Source organism: Pristiophorus japonicus, chromosome 16, assembly GCF_044704955.1.
Source record: "Pristiophorus japonicus isolate sPriJap1 chromosome 16, sPriJap1.hap1, whole genome shotgun sequence".
Classification (NCBI taxonomy): Eukaryota; Metazoa; Chordata; class Chondrichthyes; family Pristiophoridae; genus Pristiophorus; species Pristiophorus japonicus.
Window position 1 is genome coordinate 97,411,317 of NC_091992.1, and position 20,624 is coordinate 97,431,940.

Genomic DNA, 20,624 nt, shown 5'->3' on the forward strand with positions numbered 1-20,624 from the left:
AGTGTTTGGGGCATGCACCCCTTCCCATACAGCAAGATGGAGCAGGAGGAGAAATACAGAACCCTAGTAGCACTAAGTCCAGTCCCAAAGCAAACTCAAGGTATGAATAACAGGAATAGTGCAATTAATTCGCTCATCGTCACAATAAATCAATAAATCAAAAGGGAGGCCAGAACTATTGCATTTAACTGAGAAAAACAAAGAGAAGATAATTTTGTCCAATTGAGCCACTTTTCAAGGCGAGAATGCATCACCATCTGTCTCCAAAGAAGTGGAAGGTGCAGCTGTACCACTAACAACAAGAGCACAAGTCAATGTCTCATTCTGGAGTACAGGAAGTAACAAGACACAATGGGGGAGAAACTTGGGTTGTTTGCGCCTCCAGCAAACGACTTTACTCCCGGGCGCAGCGCCACTAATGACTCCGCCAATTAACCGGTAGCGCTCCGCTCCGCTGCGCCAGGAATGATGACATCATCATCGTGCGTAGCGACCCGTTTTCACCCTGGAACCAAAATTGGGGAGCGCCCCCTGAAGCTGCACCGGACGGTGACAACGGCACCTTCAGGGGGCGGGTAGCGGGCTGAAGGCTGCTGGCAGTGCACTAATTAAAGGGGAAGTGGCGTTCGCAAAAAGAATCGTCCGACTTCCCGGTTGTGGCCCGTTGCACCGTGGAACATGGGGTCCGTGCCACAATCTGGCAGCCTGGCACTCCGTCGGACTGATAGCACGGCACTCCGCTCCCGGTGGTTCAGGTCGGGCCCCGCAGAGTCTGCTGCTTGGCCCTCCCCTTTAATGAAGGTAATACGTCCTTACTATACAGTATAAATGCACACGAGGCCCATGCTTGAGAGAAGGTCAGTCTGTGACCTGTCCTTTATTCCATAGCACTCAAGTGATGGAAGTGGGTGGAGCTTCCCCTTTTCTATCTGAAGGTCCAGGTTAGGAGTGTCTCCCACAAGTTCACCACCTAGTGGTCATTGTTCTCACAGTGTATAACTTAGGTCAGATTATACATGGTTGAATATATGACATCACCTCCCCCCCCCGCCCAAAGTCTTATTGGGATCACAGGTTGAGTCTCTCTGGTGGTTTACGCTCTCTTGTAGAGCGCCTGAGTTGGGGCTCCGGTTGTTGGGCGCTGGCTTGAATGTCTGCTGTTTGCGGTGCCTCAGGGCTGTCCGGACTTCCCACAGTGACTGGGCTCTCCTTCCTTTGGTTCCTGTGTTCGGTCACCTGTGGAGGAGCGAAATCTATATCATGTTCTTCCTCTGCTTCTGCTATGGGATTGCTGAACCTCCTTTTTGTTTCATCCACATGTTTGCGGCAGATTTGTCCATTGGTAAGTTTAACTACCAGAATCCTATTTCCCTCTTTGGCAACCACAGTGCCTGCGAGCCATTTGGGCCCTGCAGCATAGTTGAGGACAAAAACAGGGTCATTTACATCAATACATCGCGCCCTCGCATTCTTGTCATGGTAGTCATATTATGACTGGCGTCTGCTCTCGATAATTTCTTTCATGGTGGGGTGTATAAGGGATAACCGGGTTTTGAGCGTCCTTTTCATTAGCAGCTCTGCGGGTGGAACCCCTGTGAGCGAGTGTGGTCGGGATCTGTAGGCCAACAGGAGGCGTGATAAGCGGCGTTGTAGGGAACCCCCTTGGATTCTGAGCATCCCCTGTTTGATTATCTGCACTGCTCGTTCTGCCTGGCCCTTTGAGGCCGGCTTGAACGGTGCCATTCTGACATGGTTTATTCCATTGCCTGCCATGAAGTCCTGGAATTCAGTGCTTGTGAAGCACAGGCCATTGTCGCTGACCAAGATGTCCAGTAGACCGTGGGCGGCGAACATTGCCCGTAGACTTTCTACCGTGGCAGAGGATGTGCTTGAATTTAAAATGTCACACTCGATCCATTTGGAGTAGGCGTCTACTACAACCAAGAACATTTTTCCCATGAAAGGACCTGCGTAGTCCACATGGATGCATGACCAAGGCTTGGCAGACCATGGCCAGGGGCTAAGGGGGGCTTCCCTGGGGGCATTGCCCAGCTGGGCACACGTGTTGCACCTGCGAACACAAAGTTCCAGATCTGCGTCTATCCCTGGTCACCAAACCTGGCAATTGCCTTCATCGTGACAATGCCCGGGTGCTAATTGTGGAGTTCTCTGATGAACACCTCTCTGCCCATCTGGGGCATGACTACGCGGTTTCCCCACAGTAGGCAATCGGCCTGAATCGAGAGTTCGTCCCTGCGCCTGTGAAATGGTTTAAATTCCTCAGGGCATGCCCTGTACGTGGCTGCCCAGTCCCCATTCAGGACACATTTCTTGACTAGAGACAATAGCGGGTCTCTATTTGTCCAGACTTTGATCTGACGGGCTATCACGGGTGAGCCTTCGCTTCCGAAAGCTTCAACAGCCATGACCATCTCAGCAGCATGCTCAGTAGCCCCCTCAGTGGTGGCTAGTGGGAGCCTGCTGAGTGCATCGACGCAGTTTTCGGTGCCCAGTCTGTGCCGAATTGTGTAGTCATAGGCGGCTAACGTGAGTGCCCACCTCTGTATGCGGGCCGATGCGTTTGCATTTATGGCCTTGTTGTCGGCCAAAAGGGACGTTAGGGGTTTGTGATCTGTCTCCAGCTCAAATTTCCTGCCAAACAGGTACTGATGCATTTTCTTTACCGCATATACACATGCGAGCGCCTCCTTTTCTACCATCCCGTAGCCCCTTTCTGCCTGGGACAGACTTCTAGAGGCATAAGCTACCGGCTGTAACTGACCCTTGGCATTGACATGCTGCAATACACACCCGACACCATAGGACGACACATCGCACGTTAACACAAGTTTCTTACATGGGTCATATAGCGTTAACAGATTGTTGGAACATAACAAATTGTGTGCTCTATTAAAAGCCCTTTCCTGGCTGTCCCCCCAGACCCATTCGCGACCTTTGCGTAGGAGCATGTGTAGCGGCTCTAGCAGCGTGCTCAATTTGGGAAGAAAGTTATCAAAATAGTTCAGGAGCCCCAGGAATGAACGCAGCTCCGTCGTGTTACGGGATCTGGGTGCTCTCTGGATTGCTTCCGTCTTGGATGCAGTACGGTTGATCCTGTCTGCTCCTACCCTCATCCCCAGGAATTCTATCTCTGGAGCTAGGAAGACGCACTTCGCCTTTTTCAGTCGCAGCCCTACCTGGTCCAGTCTGCGTAGCACCTCCTCCAGGTTGTGGAAGTGTTCTTCAGTATCGTAACCCGTGATGAGGATATCGTCCTGAAAAACCACCGTCCCTGGAATCGACTTGAGGAGACTTTCCATATTTCGTTGGAAGATCGCGGCGGCCGAGCGAATCCCGAACGGACATCTGTTGTACTCAAACAACCCCTTGTGTGTCGTGATGGTGGTCAGCTTCTTCGACTCACTCGCCAGCTCCTGGGTCATGGAAGCTGAGGTCAGGTCCAATTTTGAAAAAAGTTTGCCACCGGATAGCGTCGCAAAGAGGTCCTCCGCTCTCGGTAGCGGGTACTGGTCTTAGAGTGACACCCGATTGATGGTGGCCTTGTAATCGCCACATATCCTGACCGACCCATCCGCCTTGAGCACCGGCACAATCGGGCTCGCCCAGTCACTGAATTCGACTGGCAAGATGATGCCTTCCCTCAGCAGGCGGTCCAATTCGCCTTCTATCTTTTCCCGCATCACGTACGGCACCGCTCTGGCCTTGTAGTGTACTGGCCTGGCGTCCGGGTTTATGTGAATGAAAGTGCCAATGCCGGGTTGAAATAATGAGTCAAATTTGTCAAGGATCTGTGAGCATGATACTCGCTCCACAGAGGAAATTGCATTGACATCGCCCCATTTCCAGTTCATGACAGCAAGCCAACTCTTCCCCAGCAGTGCGGGACTGTCCCCCGGGACAACCCAGAGTGGCAACCTGTTCTCCAAATCTTTGTGGGTCATGACTACCGTGGCACTGCCTAGCACCAGAATGATCTCCTTTGTGTATGTCCCTAGCTGTGTGTCAATCAACGATAATTTTGGCCTCCTGGCCTTGGACGCCCACAACTTTTCGAACTGTTTGATACCCATCTGGAACTGGCTGGCCCCCGTGTCTAGCTCCATTGATACTGGGATGCCATTGAGGAGCACTTTCATCATTATCGGTGGCATCCTGGTGTATGAACTGTATACGTGCTCCACATGAACTCGCTGAACTTCAGCTTCCAGCGATTTCCCCCAACGTTCATTTCTGCAATTTCTGCAGGTGCCTCCACGCCTCCAGCATGAGCTGCTGTTTGAAACAAAAGATCCCTTGCCAGTCAATCGTCCCTGACTGCCCCTGTCCTTGAGTGCGCCATTAACAGGTGTTGATGGCCCCATTACTGGCCGCATTGTCCATTGCAATGGTGTGAATCGCTGTTCAGCTTGTCATTGTCTCTGTCGAACTCCCCCTCTGGGTTCGACTACATGTTGGGTCATACCCGACTGCCCTTGTCTGCCTGGAGAACTGTGTGCTGCTTTAACAATGTTGAATCTCTGTCCCAACCATTCCTTAACACAGTACCTCTCGTCTGTTCTGCTTGTGGCCATGCTCGCGTGGTTTAAATCCCAGTTTCTCGTCGCCATTAATACGTCCTTACTATACAGTATAAATGCACACGAGGCCTATACTTGAGAGAAGGTCAGTCTGTGATCTGTCCTTTATTCCATAGCACTCAAGTGATGGATGTGGGTGGAGCTTGCCCTTTTATATCTGAAGGTCCAGGTTAGGAGTGTCTCCCACAAGTTCACCACCTAGTGGTCATTGTTCCCACAGTGTACAACTTAGGTCAGATTATACATGGGTTACAATGCTGGTTGAATACATGACAGAAGGGGAGGGGGCTCTTCTAAGCAGCAGCGCTACAGGTCTCAGCGCGTAGCGCTGCGCTGCTCTCCTTTTACTTCTGCCCCGCTCAGGCCCCACAGAGCAAGTGGAGCACATACTTGCTCTCGGGGGCGGTAACCCCAATATCACAAGCGGGGCAGGACATCCATGCCTAGTGCAGGAAATCCCGCCTCGCAGCTATTACTGACCCCAAACGGGGTGCTGCAAAATTTCCCCCCAATAAACCTGATTTTTTTTTAATATCACGGTCGAACACGATTGGACTAAAGGACAGGTGTGACCATATTTTAAAAGCAACGACATGTTCTGTATTTGTATGATGTAGCTTAACAGCAAAATAAGTCATTTCAGAATAAATGGCGAGACTGAGCACAAATATTGTAGGCTATTTGCAAGTCCTCACCCTCTTTTAATAGGACACTTCCAACAGTAAATTCACCTGCCATCTTTCTCCAACCCAGGCAAAGCACCAGCATCATTATAAGGCTGCAGCACTTTAGGTCATATTACAATTTATGCTAAGGGCATATTCATTGTAGCACACCATCTCACTATCGCAAGCAAAATACTTGTTTGTCTCCTAAGGTGCACTTGAATGAGATTTAGTAGCTTAAACATTTCATGTGATTTCATAAGGTACGAGAATATTCTTGAATGTGCTCAGACATGAAACAATCTCTTCAATAATGAAATTGTTTTCACGTGTTTTCAAAGTGCCCTCCTTGGAGTTTGACCAGATTGCAGTTTCCAACAGGATCACTGACTGTGGGCACCACGATTCTCTGTATACCTCCACCTCACACGACAGCACGAGATGATGTTTTACAGCACTGTCGGGTTTAATTCTCTCCGGTAACACGCTGGCTAATGTGTTTGCATAAAATTCCTTTGTGTACTATTTCAACTGAACCATTAAAGAGTTTATTATAAACAGGTTAATGACTGCATTAAAATAGCACGCAACTGAATTTTACACAAACTCATTAACCAGTGCACTACCAGAGACAATTAAACTCCTGAGCTTCTAAAGATAAGATTCTGTGACAAAGAAATAACAGGGCTTTATTTATCAATTTAATATTGCATTATTACAACCGTTTACAACACTGTACTGCTTCATATGTTTTAATGATTTTTCATAATGTTTCTTGCAGGCCTACAAAGTACCTATTTCTGAGATTTCAGAGGAGAGGCATTTATCCTTTGGACTGTAGAAAAGCCCAATTTACTAATACCAGTTTTACTTTTCCATACTTTTTCCAGAAATAAGCCATTCCCAAAGGTAGTTTAATTAAATATAGAGGCAAAGTAGCAGTGATTCTGTTGAATGATAGCCGGGATTCACAAAGGAATGGAGGCAGCTCTCGTTGCTCTCTATCTCCCCCATGTGGCTACATAATGAACTGCTTCAAACTCCCAGCTGGAATGGAAACAAATGTGCACATAACCATGACCCCAAGAATTGCACATGTATTGTACAAACAACTCTCGTTTCTGTAGCTATTGTTCCTACCCAAGATGTTAAACCAGCTTCGCAATCATCAACACAGCTTGTCTTGTTATAACATTTCAGCTCCATTGTACAGCAGGATGAATCCAAATCCAGATCAAATATGAATTCTGCTTCTCTAATCTATAAGAATTTGGGGGCAAAATGGGGTCAGTAAATGTGGTGACTGATATTTCTTGCTTGCAAGGAAAATAGTCCTACTGACAAAGATTCTGAAGGTGAGGTCATATTCTTACTGAGCAACTCCACTACATAAAATGTGTCTATTTTGTGCTGATGCTTCACCATCTGAATGAGCAGATTTGGATATGGTGCAGATCTGAATCTGAAATTTGAATTAAGACACACGATGTGGGTGAGAAACCTGTCAGGAGATTAGACTCTGCATTGAATCAACCAGAAAATGGATGTATTCCCAAACATACACAGAGTCCTCACGCTGCAGGTGTTGCATGGAAGTTGGATACTCGCACTCTCACACACTAACACTCACACACTCTCACACTCTCACACTATCTCACTCTCCCACACACACTCTCATACACTCACTCTCCCACACACACACTCTCATACACTCACTCTCCCACACTCACATGATCTCACTCTCACATTATCTCACTCTCACATTATCTCACTCTCCCACATGCACACTCTCATACACTCACTCTCCCACACTCACATTATCTCACTCTCACATTATCTCACTCTCACATTATCTCACTCTCCCACACGCACACTCTCCCACACGCACACTCTCATACACTCACTCGCCCACACTCACATTATCTCACTCTCACATTATCTCACTCTCCCACACACACACTCTCATACGCACTCACACTCACTCTCACTCTCTCACTCACTCACTCTCTCACTCTCTTACACTAACACTCACACACTCACACACTCACATACACACTCTCACACTCTCACACACTCACACGCTCACACGCACACTCTCACTCTCTCACTCTCACACACTCACACATGCATTCTCACACACATTCTCATACTCTCTCACTCACACACTCACACTCTCTCACATGCACACTCTCTCACTCGCTCACACTCACACTCACACTCTCACACTCACACCCACACTCACACACACTAACACTCACAGCCACACACATTAACACTCACACTAACACCCACACTAACACCCACACTCTCTCTCACTCTCTCACACGCACACACTCACACACTCACACACTCACATACTCACATACTCACACTCACACATTAACTCTCTCACATGCACACTCTTACTCACACACTCTCACACTCTCACTCACATGCACACTCACACTCACATGCACACTCTCACATTCTCACACACTCACACTCTCTCACACGCACACTCTCTCACTCTCTCGCACACTCTCACACTCTCACACTCACACGCACTCTCATTCTCACTCTCTCACTCACACATTCTCACACTCTCAGACTCACATGCTCACTCTCTCTCACTCTCTCACACGCACACTCTCACTTTCTCACATGCACACTCTCACACTCTCAGTCTCAAAAAACTCATACTCTCACACTCACACACCCACACACTCACACTCTCTCACTCTATCACTGCACACTCTCTCACTCGCTCACTCTCACATGCTCACTCTCTCTCACTCTCTCACATGCACACTCTCACTTTCTCACATGCACACTCACACTCTCACACTCTCTCACTCTCTCATTCACACACTCTCACACACCCACACACTCACACTCTCTCACTCTCTTACCGCACACTCTCTCACTCGCTCACTCATACTCACACGCTCACTCTCTCTCACTTTCTCACACGCACACTCTCACTTTTGCACACTCACACTCTCTCACGCTCTCTCACATTCTCTCACACTCACTCACACTCACACACTCACACACTCACACACTCACACACTCACACTCATACACTCACACTCACACACTCACACGCACACGCTCTCACACTCTCACATTCTCACACTCACACATTCTCACACTCACACACACACACACTCTCACATACACACACTCTCACATACACACACTCTCACACACACACACACTCACACTCTCACACACACACTCTCACACACACACACACACTCTCACACGCTCTGACATGCTCTCACACACACTCACATGCTCTCACACACTCTCAAATACTCACACATTTTCACACACTCACACACTCACAAACTCACAAACTTTCACACACTCACACTTTCACACACGCACACTCACTCCAGAACGCCCAACCCCACCTTTCCAGGGATTACTGTCTTCCGGCTGCCAGCACCTACCTTGGTGCAAAGATACTGCAGGACAAACAAAATATTGTGCATCATGTACTATTGGACACACAGCGATGACTTTGTTTAAAGGGACAGATACATTGAATTCTGATTTGAATCAGGCTAAATTTATAACTTTCAGAATAAATCTAAATCAGCGTGAGTCAGACCCATTTATGTTTCCACATTGGATTCAGCACTCAATCTAGTTCATACACTCAAAACTGCAAAGTAACTGATATTTAGCATGGTATGGATTTAACCTGGGTATATTGTGGGTACATCTAGTTACCCAGAAGCTTTGAGTGCATTATGCATGTTATGCTCTAAAAATGTCAACTTAGCTTTGTTGATGGCACTCTCACCTCTGAGTCAGAAGGTTGTGGGTTCAAGTCCCACTCCAGGACATGAGCACGCAATCTAGACTGACACTTCAGTCTGTATTGTCAGAGTTGCTGTCTTTCAGATGAGACATTAAACCATCTTCTGAGTCAAGGAGACATAAAAGATCCCAGGGCACTATCTGAAGAAGCGTAGGGAATTCTCCCAAGTGTCCTGCCCAATATTAATATCTTGACTAACACCACCAAAACAGATTATCTGGCCATTCATTTAATTTGCAGTTTGTGGGACCTCACCGTGCTAATTGGTTGCCAGATATGCTTACATAACACTGGCTACATTTCAAAAGTAATTTATTGGTTGTAAAGCACGCTTGATGTCCTGAGGATGTTGAAACAGCCATATAAATGAAGTTCATGATTTGTGGCACTTGAAGCATTTTTCTGATGTATAAAATTCTCATTGGTTTCAATAATAAGGAATTAAGAATTGACTGTCAATCAGCAGGGTTTTACTGACAAACCTAGGTAGAGTCATTCTCTGCCACCATTTTTGCCGTCTGTGAAACTATTATTTCCCTCTCCTTCTCCTTCTGTGTGTCAGGCTTCACGCAGCAAACGAGAGGATGAGCAGCCATCTGCGTCCACGCCACATGTTCATAACCTGCCGCTGGGAGGAGGATGGGAGCAGTGCGGCTTGGCTTTCCCTCTTCATTTCCAACATCCTTGTCACAGGAAAGAAGCTGGTCTCCATTTAGCCCCTCCCCTGGCCATCCTGGGTAAGATTGGGAACTCACCATGTGAGAAATGGCAGGTGCACATTCAGCATCTCCCTGCTCTGTGGACTGTGCACTTTGGTTCCGATGCCAGAAGTCCGTTCCATTTGTCGAGGACTCATTCACCGATCCTGAACCTGCCCCCAAGGGGAGCCGCACTCAAAGGAACAGCAGGTTTGAGAATCAAGGCGACAGTGTGGTAGCCTTATCTCCGGCTCACACTTCCTTCCAGCATGACTCCCCACTGAGAGCACAGGCTTGATGAATTCACCCTTGTGTGCGAAACAAAGCCTTCAGACATCAGTCCTATATTTTCTACTTTGAACTTGCATTTATTACTAATTAGGATAGCTATTTGGAGATTTAATTATAGTGGAAAGCAAATCAATTTAAGCAAGATTTTGCCAAGTGCATAATATATAATATATAAGGACATTTATTCTGAATTTGCTGCTGACAGTTAATGTAAGTGGTTATTGTTATTGTCTTGTAGGTATAAGTTTCATTATAAGCAAATTTTGTCCTTTGGAATCTGTTGCATTTAATTAGATCCCATTGGATTCCAGTTTCTTCTGGTTAAGAGGATTTTGAGAACAGCACTGACGCAGGAAATTGCGATTGTGTGCCACCAAGTGGATAAGAGGAACATTGCACTAACTGGCAATTTTATGAAGTAATTCTTCCCTCCAGTAACTTTCCATGAATCACTGTGGAAAATCTGGACAATTCCTCAACATTGTCATTGTGAGTATACGTAAGCTGTTGGACAATGTCTGTCTATCTATGAAATTAATCTCTATTTTATTAATATTGTATTAATCCGTTTTGATTCATCCAGTGGTCGTGAAAGGCACTATATAAATGCAAGTCTTTTTTATAGAAATGAGTGATCGGAATCAGTAACTGAGCGAAAACCAGATATAGCCCAATTTTGTATCATTCACAGCCCCAAAGATAATGTCCAGTACTCATCGTCATCATAGGCAATCCCTCGAAGCGAGGATAACTTGCTTCCACGCCAAAAAGGGATGAGTTCACAGGTGTTTCAATGAAGGACCTAATATTCCAGATCCCATACTACATTGTGAAGGGTGGAAGGTGCCTGTGCTTGGGATTTTTTTAAGGTGTGATGGCCGTTGCACTCCAGCCACCACACGGGCTTGACAGAGTGAGGTCTTGGTCCAATGGCAAGGATTACCCAAGACTAAGTATAGACCAGCTCTGCTGCATAGACTGAGCGCACACACATATTGCAGTGTGGGCTGGTCCGTGCTGCCCCTGGGCCCTCGCCTCTTCTGGGCCCCGGTCACTTCCCTCTACAGACTCTTGCCGCTCCTTCGCCCCTCCTGCTGTGCCTGCCCGCACTGCAATCAGCGACCTGACTTCGTAGCTGTCGCCCTCCTGCAGCAGCACACGCTGCTCCCTGCAGTGGTATGCCACCGCACGCTGCTCCCTCCAATGGCCTCAGAAGTGGCAGATGTCAAAACATGCAAACTCTGACAATTCAAAATGGACGCTAAAAGAAAGAAAGATTTGGATTTATATAGCGCCCTTCACGACGACCAGATGTCTCAAAGCTCTTTACAGCCAATGAAGTACTTTTGGAGTATAGTCACTGTTGTAATGTAGGAAACACGGCAGCTAATTTGTGCACAAGCAAGCTCCTACAAACAGCAATGTAATAATGACCAGATAATCTGTTTTTTTGTTATGTTGATTGAGTGATAATATTGGCCATAACTCCCCTGCTCATCTTTGAAATAGTGCCATGGGATCTTTTACCCTACTGAAAGACGGCACCTCCGACAGTGTAGTGCTCCCTCAGCACTGCACTAAAGTGTCAGCCTAGATCTTTTTTGTGCTCAAGTTCCTGAAGTGGGACTTGAACCCACACCTAGTGTGGCAACAAGAATATACTACATCATAGTGTGGTGGATATAGATTCAATACTAGCCTTCAAAAGGGATTGGATAAATACTTGAAAGTGAAAGAATTGCAGGGATATTGGGAAAGAGCGGGGGGTGAGACTTACTGGATTGCTCTTCAAAAAAGCCAGCACGGACTCGATGGGCCGAAAGGCCTCCTACTGTGCTGTACTATTCTATGATAAGAAGCTTCCATATGAAGCCACCACAAATACCAATTAATGAGATTGTCACTTCTAGGGGACAGTCACATCTCTATTGGCGATGGCTACAAGCCTCTCAAACTTTGCTGTTGCAGTGTATGGCATCTTAACCCCTTGATCGATTACTTCCTTATAATTCCTCTCAGATATCCATTATCTTTACATCAGCCCAAATTTACATTGGATTGTGCCCTCCAGCACGGACCCTGATGGAGTATGCAGGATCATTAGGTGCCCGCTGATGTTGGTGCCCTATGGGCACATAACATAAAAAATAGGAACAGGAGTAGGCCGTACAGCCCCTCGAGTCTGCTCCACCATTCAAGATCATGGCCAATCATCGACCTCAACTCCACGTACCCGCCCGATCTCCATATCCCTTGATTCCTTGGACACCTGCCAGCCTCACGTTGCCAGAAACCTCATCGTGGGGAGGGATCAGGAGAGGTTGCCCAGTTCTCTCCGCCCCCAGATAAACATCTTTTTCCTGCCTTTTGCAACAAAAAAAAATATATATATATATACACATTTTTTTAAATCTGATCTTTCCTTCAGGGGCCCTTGTGCACCTTTCTGGAGATTGGTGCACCTCATCTCACTTGGTGTAGCAGCCTCCAATATTATAGCATTCCCAGTGAAGTCAGGGAAGTGGGAACTCCCAGTGTATACAGTGCCCACCTGTGGCTCTGCCCCCTTTCCATGACTGGTCAGTGGCAGGCAGGAACTCACAATGTAGTCTGGGGCCGGGCACAAAATCCCAGTCTATATTCAGGCCCACCAGAAGGACTGAAAATTTTTGGCTCATCTTCTATACACTTTTATAATACGTGAATTATATTCTTGCACGTCTAAATAAAATAGAAGTCCTGTTACTGTTGGAACATGGCAGTCATCCTCCAAATCAGTGGAACGGTAGGACCTGAGTTCAAGCCCACGATTCCTCACACAGGGACTGCATAATGTCAGCTGGACTACTAAAGAATGTGGTAGATAAATACCAGGTGATTCCCCCACAGGGAGAGAGGGAGGGGAATCCAGAGAGCCGCTCTCATTCACTTCCTCACAGCTGGTTACAGAATGACACTGGACGAGGTCGAGCACATTAATCACCTGCCCTCTGGTTCTTGTCCACAAACAGAAAAGGTGAGAAAGCGGAAATACAAAACTGTCGACATGTGAGTTGTGACAATACTGCTCTGTTGTGACAACGTCATGAAGTACATTTCCTCCTGTCCCTGTGTATTGGTGATATCATAAAGATGGCGGGAACATCTCCTCTGATTATTGTTCCCTGTGAAATTGTAAACCCGTCCCTTTGGAATGTTTTTATAATTTTGCCAGGAACAGCATGAATCTTAAACATAATGGGAAACCTTTCTAACATGTAGCATACAGAAGAAGCCTCCTCACATCGCTTCAATGCAATTCTTGACTGTCTTTTTCACTACTTTAATTTTATAGTGCTCAGCATCATATGCTATAAATGTAATCAATGATAGAGAGTGCCCGAACTAAACACAATATACTCTCACATAGGTTAGGTTGTTTTGTCGCTTCTCTATTAGTTCTAACCTTGTAGCATGTTCCCAATCATTTAGAATCTTCTTTGTATTTTTCACAAACCAATTTATTTACTAGGTCTGCTAAGGAAAATAAATACAATGCTCTGTATCTCTGCCACACGGTGCTCCTTATGTATTTTGAGAGCTTTATTGCTGTTTCATCTGTGCAACATACAACCATCCTAAACACATGCACTGTGTAACAGCTAGAGAAGGCCCTAGGTAGCTGATTGCATGGCCACCAACAATGGAGTGATTAAAATCAGGGATGCTCAAGAGGCCAGAATTGAAGGAGTGCAGATATCCTGGAGAGTTTTAGAGCTGTTGGGGGTTACAGCGATAGGGAGGGGCGAGGCCATGGAGGGATTTGAAAACAAGGATGAGAATCTTATAATCGAGGTGTTGCCTCACCAGGTGTCAGTGCAGGTCAGCGAGCACAGGGGTGATGGGTGAACGGGACTTGGTGCGAGTTAGGACACGTGCTGCCGAGTTTTAGATCACCTCTAGTTTACGGAGGGTGCAAGATGGGAGGCCAGCCAGGAGTTGGAATAGTCAAGTCTAGAGGTAACAAAGGATTGATTATCTCTTAACCAATGTCACTTAAGCAAATGATCTAGTCATTATCTCATTGCTGTTTGTGGGAGCTTGCTGTAAGCAATTTGGTTGCGGCGTTTCCCATATTACAACAGTGACCATACTTCAAAAGTACTTCGTCGACTGTAAAGCACTTTGGGACATTCTGAGGTTGTGAAAGGCACTATATAAATGCAAGTCTTTCTTTCTTATCATTTTATCTCAACAGTGCGGTCCTAACTTTGTTTACTCAATTCATAATATCAGAACTGCTCAATTGCACTGGAGTTCTGTAACTCACATTCAATTGGTGATTATCCTGTATGTACAGACCATGATTTTATGTCACATTAGGTGCCTCTCTTGCATGTTTCCCAAGGTAATGTTGATGTGGGTCGAAGTCATGTGGCTCAATACTTTCTGGCAATCCAGAAATGTCACAGGAAAAAAAACCAAGACCCTTGACAGGAGAACAGCTGGGAAAACATAGTGTACGTTTCCTAACTGAGAAAAAAAAGTCTAACTTTTTGTTTCTTGGCTTTATTGTTCCCTTGGCACTTCTAACACCTGCTAATCAAATCTCCATTTTAATGCAAGGTCCTGCAGCTCTATTGGGAACAAGAGTACAGTGTATGAGATTAGACCAAGAATACTTCACACTGGAATCCCGCTAGCACAGCCTGAAAACATTAGAGACAGCACCAGGACCAACGCAATGGGGAGTTCGGCATTTTTAATGAAGTTGTTAACTTGTTCCTCAGATCCTTTTATTGACGAATAATCAATGTATTATGGGTTAGTAATATATTTACTAAGTAGTGGAGATCGTTTTTAAAAATGCATTAAATTCTGCCAAAATTGCTCTCTTTGTCTCCGAGAACAGCACATGCATGTAGCTTCAGGCTGTTGCTGAGGCTAATGTTATGATAACAGACAGATGGCATAATACAATCGAAAGCCTTTCATTCGGCCACCTCATCCTTTTATGAACATTCATTTTGTCAATTTTTCACATTCTAGTATTTCATGGTTGTCAGGCACTTTAGTGTCTATAATCCGACAGCAATAAATTATGGAGAAATGGGAGATGTAAACTAGGAGCCAAGTAAAGACGCTTCAACTAACAGGATCTAGCCAGGGCTTCAAACACAACATTGTATTTCCTCGTATCTATATTTAATGTTGATTTATTTACTAAGGATACTTGTACTGCAAACCCCAGTTAGAAAAGGAATCTTTCCATTAATATTCTTCATAAAAATCAATCTGTTGGAAAGAATTATGATCAAATTTAACCTCCCTTTTTAATGAAAAGCAGAAAGGTCATAAAGGAAACACGTACCTCAGTTATAAACAGGAGGACAATGATCCAACTGGAGCTGTGATTTCATCTTGTTTCATCTGCCAGTGTTCTTTTTAATAGTTTTAAGAAATCAAGGATTAACAACATGAAAGCTTGATACTGTGGGTAGATATTGTGTATGATGCAGTGTAATCTTGCAATAACTCTCAATATGGTGCCACAGAAGCAAGTGGTATTATGTTGACTGCTATGGCAAGGCTTTTAGCAAATACAAAACCTTCCATATATTCTGAGGATCATTGACCACATAACATGGATGATGTAAAACTCTGAATCAAAATATTTTTAAAATCATGTGTTGACTATTCCATCTGCTACCTCACAGAGGAATAGTGGAAGAGTTTGATCCCTCAAGTCTGGCATATATTCCTTGCAGTGTCAATACAGACTAACATATGGGAAACAGCTGGATGGAGCATTATAAGATTGGCTCAAAGAACATGAGGACAACATGTATAGGGGTGAAAGAAGTAAATCAGTTTTAGCTAAGCACGCACTGCAGAATGGGTATGAGCCAAAATGTTACGAAGCAAGGCTGATTGGCTTTTAGCATGGGTATAGAGAGTGCATCCACAGAGAAACTATTGAAATGAGCAGGCAACAGAATGGAACCAGCAGAAAAATTGGTGATCACCTTAATGTGGTTAAGAATCCTATCCAAGATTGCATCTTAAACCAATCACCTTTACTTAAGTAGTTAATTATTTAAGCAACCTTTATAAGCAGTGAGTGGTACAACAAGACAGCAGAGAGTTGTTGATGTCAGTTCATTGGATATATTCAAGAGGGAGTTAGATATGGCCCTTGCACCTAAAGGTATCAAGGGGTATGGAGAGAAAGCAGGAAAGGGGTACTGAGGGACTGATCAGCCATGATCTTATTGAATGGTGGTGCAGGCTCGAAGGGCCGAATGGCCTACTCCTGCACCTATTTTCTATGTTTCTATGTTTCTATGTCCTGAAGGTGGAAGAAATGTATTTTGATAGCTTAAGTGGTATGTTGTAAAATGTCAGCAAGACAAAATCTGCCTAAATTTTAATTGTCAGTGACTTTTCAAGAAACATCAGCCCCGAGATTGACTAGGGCTGGTTCCATCAGCGGGGGGCGGGGCGGGGCAGGGCAGGGGGGAGGAGTTTTAACTCCACAGCGTACGTCTTTTTCTTCAAGCAGGTTTCCTGCCCAGAAGCCAGCCTGATTGACAGGCTTGGCGCCCTGTCAGGTGGCAATGCTCCGTTGGAAGCCGCAGCCCCAGGAGCAGGTAGGGAGGCTACAGCTGCTTTAGTGGGAGCGTTGGGAGGGGGTTCCCGGACCTGGGGGGTGGGGATCCCCAATCCCAGATGGGAGGGGTTTAGATCCTAGGAGGGCTGGATACCCGATCCGGAGGGCGTCCAATCCCTGATTCCGGAGTGGGAATCTGACCCCTGACCCCAAGAGCGTCCAATCCTGGCAGGGGGGGTACAATCTCCGATCCTGGGGAGACGGGGGTAGGTCTTTGGATGGGAGGTGGCTCTTATGGTCGGGGTGGGGGGGGGATCCGATGACAGGGAAGAAGGTAGCTTGTTCGGCAATGGGATTGCAATCCTGCTCCTCCTGGCCCACAAGCAATGCTGGAAAGGCACTTACCTTTTCCACGAAGCAGTCCTCGCTCCCCCTTCAGCTGTCGGGTTTCCCGAGGCCCAGGAAACCCGGCCGGCCAGCTTTAAACCTGGAAGTTAGGTTAAATACGAGGTAAATTGCCTCGTTATAATATTTAAATGACCAACCCCTCTCCTGGGAATGGGTAGGTTGCCCACCCCCATCCCACCTCCATTAAAACCAGATGAGGTCAGGTTTGAGATTTTAAAAATGTTTACATCCTACCCGACCCCAACCCACCCATTTAGTCTATAGACTATGGGGCTGCTTTTACAAAATCACTTTGCTGGGTGAGGAGTCTCGCCCAACTGTCCTGCCTTATCTATGCAATTTTATCCTTCTCAATACAAGATAAAAATGGAATTGGACCAGATATTAGAAGCCAATTTGACTGTCTTCTCTGGATCCAGTCCACATGTCACAGGGTTTGAAGTGGGTCTCAGACTTGCTCCTCTGACAAGCTGGTGTTTGTCTGAGAATCTTTTCATATTTGTCCTCAACATGGAAATCTGTGGGGTGATCTTAGCAAAACACACTCCTGGTGGGAACTCTCACATGCCTGATACACATATTGAGATTTACAGTTGCTGCTGCCCATCATTGGCTTCCTATGTTTCGTTATACTTTGATACAACAGGAATATCACGTGACCAAAACACCTTTGCTTTTATTTCGTGGATCAGCACTATGAGTCAACGATGCAGGAAAGCTGCTTGGGTGGGATTTGACACTTTGCAGTCGCAGAAATATGTCTATGTCACTGACCTGCTGAAGAGGTTAATAGCAAGGCATGGATACAGCCTTGTTTATAACCTTGTTCATTCAGTATAATTCACAATCGTGACAGGTTGGTCCAAGGCCACAAATGTTTATAATGTAATGTAAAGTTATGATCCATAAACATAAATAACTGGCCAATAATATTGAGAGACATTGATATCTTGGTCTAGATTCCACAATGAATGGCATAAAGGATTTGAAACCCTTCGCTTCCATTTCCATCTCTTCGGAACGTGAAATTAATCAGCAGGCCGGTCTTGGTCTGCACTGCCTGGTTAGAGGTGTAGCAGCTAACTTTCATAAGATGGTTAATGAAGTTCATGTAAGTTATGCACTCCACTGCTGGTCGGCTAAAACTTGATACCTATAGTGGTTCTCCTGTTCCCTAATTAACAGATGATGGTTCTGGTATAACCCATGTAGAAAACCAATGGGACTAATGTGGACATAAGGCATGTGGGGGCCGAAATTCCCCTGTTGTGTGGCATGAAAGTGATTTCGCCCTGGGGGAGGGGGGGCGACCAGCTCCCAGGAAATTGCGCGGGAGCTAGCGGAGGCGCGAATGGAGTAGCACCGCGACCTCGCTGGTAGCGGCCCGATGATGCAATCGCCGTGCACGGTGACTCCTTTTTGTCCAGCGGCGGCCCATTGCTGCCCCGCAGCAGAAACTGGCCAGTGCCCTGTGAGGCCGCGACGGGCAAAGCCCGCGCCAGCCTCGCGGGTCGCGTACCAGGCTGCAAAACCATCGCGGGGCGAACATTAAAGGGAAGGTGTGCTGCACCATGTGCCGCCATTTTTATTTTCCCCCCTTACCGTTCGGGCTGCTGCCCAGCAATGTCGCGGGGATCAGGCCGCGATCGTGTGGTCCGGCACTCCGTTTCAGTGCTGGGCTGCGGCCATGGCACCCCTTAGCGCTGGTGGCCCAGTGGGGGTCATCAAAGGTCCTGCAGAGCTTGCAGCGTCCCTCCCCTTTACCGATAGGGGAGGGACGTTAAAAAGCTTCAGCGATACGCCCGGGTAGTGCCCCCGATCCCGCTCTGAAAGGAAATGGAGCGCGCGGCATTGTGAGGGACGGTAACCGCAATTTCGCTTCCAGGCGGGACTTATGCTCCGGGCACAGAATGTCCGGCCCTGGAGAAATTACCACCCCTAACCGTGGCCATAGGGAATCTCAGCCCATTGGTGCCTTTTCTTAACATTTAGAATTAGGTCCAGCAGAAATTTAATGAGACATTAAGCATTAGTTTTTTTTCTCCCTTTGCCTTATTTTTCTGTCAATTTTCTCTCTCTTCCCCCTTCTTTCTGCAGTGCCCTGGTTATTATTTTTTTCATCTGAAATGCTGGGTAGTGAAATTTGGCAAGAGAACCCACCACCTTATCCTACACTTCTGTTAAGGGTCTCTGGCTAACAATCAGGAGTGAACACCATGACTGATTTCCCCTTCCTAATCCTAGAGAAAATCTTAACGCCCCTACAGCAACCTGACTGAGTATAAACCAGAGCTGAAGCCTGGGACCCTCCTGGTCTGTACGGCTCTGTTGCCAGTTAAATCAACAAAGTTGCATGTGGTAATTTTTAATGTGTTAATGCAGTCTCTGCTTGCACTGCTCAAGTGTTGCCTCCTGCTTTTTCTGATTATTAGATATCCATGAGTGAAAAAGATCTAAAAATAAGAACATAAGAAATAGGAGCAGGTGTAGGCCATACGGCCTCTTGAGCCTGCTCCACCATTCAATGAGATCATGGCTGATCTTCAACTCCATTTTCCTGCACTATCCCCGTATCCCTTGATTCCATTAATATCCAAAAATCTATCGATCTCTGTCTTCAATATACTCAATGACTGAACCTCCACAGCCCTCTGGGGTAGAGAATTCCAAAGATTCACCACCCTCTGAGTGAAGAAACTTCTCCTCATCTCAGTCCTAAATGGCCGACCCCTTATTCTGAGACTGTGACCCCTGGTTCTAGACTCCCCAGCCAGGGGAAATATCCTCCTTGCATCTACCCTGTCAAGCCCTGTATGAATTTTGTATGTTTCAATGAGATCACCTCTCATTTTTCTTAACTCTAGAGAATATAGGCCTAGTCTACTCAATCACTCCTCATAGGACCTCACAGTCTACTCAATCACTCCTCTCCATCCCAGGAATCAGTCTGGTGAACCATCATTGCACTCCCTCTATGGCAAGTATATCCTTCTTTAGGCAAGGAGACCAAAAATGTACATAATAATCCAGGTGTGGTCTTACCAGAGCCCTATATAATTACATTAGGACGTTTTTACTCTTATACTCAAATCCTCTTGTAATAAGGGCCAACATACCATTTGCTTTTCTAATTGTTTTCTGTAGCTGCATCTTAACTTGCAATTATTCATGTACGAGGACACCCAGGTCCCTCTGAACACCAACATTTCCAAGCCTCTCACCATTTAAAAAAAATAAAGCAGTTGGGCCTCATAATGACTGCATCTGAGTCAACATGCATCTGTGTAGGAGGGTCAAAAGAAGTTTCAACCCTTTTAAAGTGTCATCCTAAGGTGCACATTAATAATACTATGTTACTCTTGTAACTTTAGAATTTGTTGCATGATTCTGTGGCTGTATTCATATGAATCATTACATTAAAAAAATTAGATTTCTCATCTTATCTATACATTCACGTAAGGTGGGCTTTGCTTTTAAAAATGGTCAAATTAATGGACATCAGTCGAATTCAGGACAGGAAATTACTCGTTCTATTGCTTATTTGACCTCCCAACGTATTAATACCAT